Here is a 3,852-nt window from a genome sequence, read left to right on the forward strand (position 1 = left end):
GAGTTATGGGGGGCCCTAAGGCGGGCCTGGGGCAGGGAAGGTAGAGAGGGCCTTGACCTCCAGAACTTCTCTATGTTTGGATTCCAGCTGCAGCAACCACAGCCTGCTTTAGGCCCTACCCCTGTTCTGTACCCCTTGCTAGCCAGTCATCTACCCCAAGGCCTACATGAACTCACCAGGTCACAGGCCAGCACTTTCACTCACATGCACCTGCCCCGCCTAGAGGCTACCTACTGGAATATGGGGCTGGCACCCAGTCCCTTGGGGCCAAGGGCAGAACTGGCCAGGTCTGCATGGACATGTGCAGAACGCCTGAGGAGTCCCTGGGGGCCTTGGACAGGGATAGGTTCTGGCAGCATCTGAGACAGAGTGGGTGGCACTGACACCTCCTTGGGAGCATCTTCTCTTTTTAGGGGCACGTCCTGTGCTCCAGATGACCCAGAGATCCCTGAAAACGTGCACTACAAGCCCAGAAGGGCCAGCAGCCTCCTGCCAACAACCTATGAAGGTCCAGGGGCCATCGAGGGTACAGCTTAGGAGAGGCCAATGGGGACACGGGGAGCCCAGCACACTGGCTAATGAGAGCGCGGCTAGCCAGCAGGAAGGGTTCCAGCCCCTGCCAGAAGCTAAGTGCCCACAGTTAAGATGGGGTTGGCGTGCCCCACAGGTTCGGTCCCAATAGCAGTTTGTAGTTGTGGGTTTGCACCTTGGCGGGCTGAGTAGAAGCACTGGTGCCTGGCTCTGCTGCTGCTGGGCAGGCAGGGCTGGCTTTAGCCCTGTAGTGCTTGGAACCAAGTCTCTCCTGCTGTCCCTGGTTGATGTGTCTTCTGCCCAAGTAAGAGTTATTGTGGGCTGGGGCCAGAGTGATAGCATAGCGGTAGGGCATTTGCCTGTGAGCTGCCGACCTGGAACAGACCCGGGATCGATCCCTGGCATCCCATAGGGTCCCCTGAGCCTGTCAGGAGCGATTTCTGAGTGCAGAGCCAGGAATAACTCCTGTATGCTGCCAGGTGTGTCCCAAAAACAAAAAGACTTGTGCAGAGGTCCAGGGGACAGGAAACCTGTACATGTGCTCAGGCCTGAAGGCTGAAGTCAGGTGGGTGGGTCCTGGGGGTTCCACATAATCTCCTCAGAGCAGGAGTGGAGCATTAAGTATAGTTGGCAGGGTACTTGCCTTGCGCGCAGCAGACATCTGCTTGGTCCCCAGTGCTCTCTTGGAATGATTCCTAAGTGCAGAGCCAGGAGTAAGTCCTGAGCATTGCCAGGTGTGGCCCAAAAATCAAACCTTGGGGCCAGAGAGATAGCACAGTGGGAGGGTGTTTGCCTTGAATGCGACTTATCCAGGACGGACCTGGTTTGAGTCTCAGCAACCCATATGGTCCCCCATGCTGCCAGGGGCAAACAATTTCTGAGTGCAGAGCCCCTGAGTGCGCTGGGTGTGGGCCAGAAACCACTCAATCAATAAATAAATAGTTTTTTGGGGGGGTGGGGTCACACCCAGTAGTGCTCAGGGGTTACTTCCGGCTATGTGCTCAGAAATCGCTCCAGGTAGGCATGGGGGACCACCATATCGGATGCCGGGACTTGAACCACCATCTGTCTTTGAGTGGCTGTGTGCTAGGCAAATGCCATAGCGCTCTGCTATCTCTCCAGCCCCAATAAAGTTGTGGTTTTTTTTAAATCAAAACAAGAAGGGGCCAGAGAGAGAATAGAGGTAAGGCATTTGCCTTTTATGCAGAAGGTAGGTGGTTCGAATCCCGGCATCCCATATGGTCCCCTGAGCCTCCCAGGAGCAATTTCTGAGCATAGAGCCAGGAGTAACTCCTGAGTGTGGCCGAGTGTGACCTAAAAACAAAAAAACAACAACAAAAAACAACCCAAACAAACAAAACAAGAAGAAATATCTTCAGAGCCCCCTAGGAAAAGTCAGAGCTGCAGCAGCCCCAGAGACTCGTGGCCTTGCTGAGGGTGGGGAGCAAGGCCAGCAAATGCCAACCCCCCCCCCCCCGAGAAGTACCCAAGAGATTCATCTCTGCATTGCCAGGGCCACCCTCCCTCCAACCTCCCTCTTCCAACAACACATTTGCAGGGCCCAAATCAGGCTTGGAACTGTCCATTGCTTCATCCACCAGCCACTGGGAATACATGAGATTTGTGATTTCTCCAGACCCAGCCTCTATTCTTGGCAGGGAGGGCCCAATCGCGGGGTGTCTGAAATACACGGAAGGCACTGGCTAGAGCAGCAGATTCCCACTTTATTGAAAGCGAGCGCCTTGCACGTCTAAGCTAATCCCATCACAGAAAGAAGCCGAGGGCAGGCCAGAGCCCAGCGATAGACCGATAGCCTACAGGGCAGCATCCCACCGCCTCCAGGACGGGAAGAGGCCGCCGGCACAGCAAACACGTCTCCAATACAAACACAGGTTTACTGCAGTTCATGTGAAGTCAATAGAATAGAATATAGATTATTCCCCCGAGAAAACGCTGCCTTCAGACACTGCCCGTGTGTTTTTGTTGACAGGTCGAAAGCATGTTGGAAAAATAAATATCTCAGAAAAAGTACACAGCACCCTCACCATAGACAGCTCCAAAGGGCTGCGTACAAAACATGAAGATCTCAAAATAAAACCCACGACCACGGAGTTATGGCTTTCTCGAGTCCTACACGTCACAGAACAGGCTAAAATAAGATTGTTTCATAATATTGCAAAAAGTTCCAGTTTCTGCATTTTTTTTTCTCAGTTTTCTTGGTAGAAGATGTGCAAAGTCGGAGCAGTGGCTGTCGCCGCAGAGTCCTGGCATTTGCTGTGACTGAGTTCCCTCCCCAATACCCAAGACAGGCCAAAAGCTAGTCAGGATCTGGAGCGTGAGGCCATGGCTCCACGGACGCCCACCCAACCCACCAGGGTTTCCACTTTGGTGCTACAGACACCAAAACACACAAACGGAAGGTACAAAAATTTGAAATGTCATCTACACATTTCTCCTCTTCATAAAAAAATATTTATTAAACATTGGTTAAAAAAAAATCGTCACATAAAAAATCCTGGTCCGCAAGGCTTCCGCTGTGCACACCAGAGCCAGCAGGGCCCTCATGTCAGCGTGCCAACTGCAGAGTGGGCGAGTGGCCCTGGGCCAGGAAGGAGACATTTCCCCAAGAGCACTACTAGCCAGGCAGGACCCCAGGTGGCTATATGGGGCAGGATGACCTGAGAGCAGATGCAGGGGAGCCTTGGGATCTGTCTGCCAAGAGCGTGATTCCTGCACAGAACAGCCTGGTGGGGACGGTCACACCCTAAGGTCCCCAACGGTGCTTCTAGGCAGCTCCCGGGTCAGCCAAACCTTGAGGCTAAGGGCAGCTGGACTGTGGAGGGCACAGGGAGGCAGCAGGCCTGAGCAGAGTCGACCTTAGCCGGGGCCTAGTGGCCGGGGAGCCTTGGAAGGGGCTGAAGCCAGGCGGCGGCCACACACAACCCTAGAGGACAAGACTGTCCATCACAGGATGTTAGCAGCAAGGAGGAAATAGGGGTGGACCCCCAGAAGTGCACACAGAACGAGGGGAACCAGGCCTGGGGAGCTGCCAAGGGAGATAGCACCTGAACCGAGCCTGCAGCGGCTGGAAGGGAGCGAGGCCATGGGCAGTCAGGCAAGGGTGGGGTGTGGACCCCAGCACCTCCTAGGTGCCCCCCTATGATACAATGACCTAAGGTTGCAAGGCCATTGCAGGAGGAGGCCAGGCTGGCAGGGGGGTGTCCTAGAACCCTGCCCCCAGCTGTGGAGACACTGTATGGATCGGACCCAGAGCCCCACCTCAGCACCAGGTGACACCTACTTCAGCCTCTGCAAGGGAGC

This window comes from Suncus etruscus, chromosome 7 (assembly GCF_024139225.1).
Source record: "Suncus etruscus isolate mSunEtr1 chromosome 7, mSunEtr1.pri.cur, whole genome shotgun sequence".
Taxonomy (NCBI): domain Eukaryota; kingdom Metazoa; phylum Chordata; class Mammalia; order Eulipotyphla; family Soricidae; genus Suncus; species Suncus etruscus.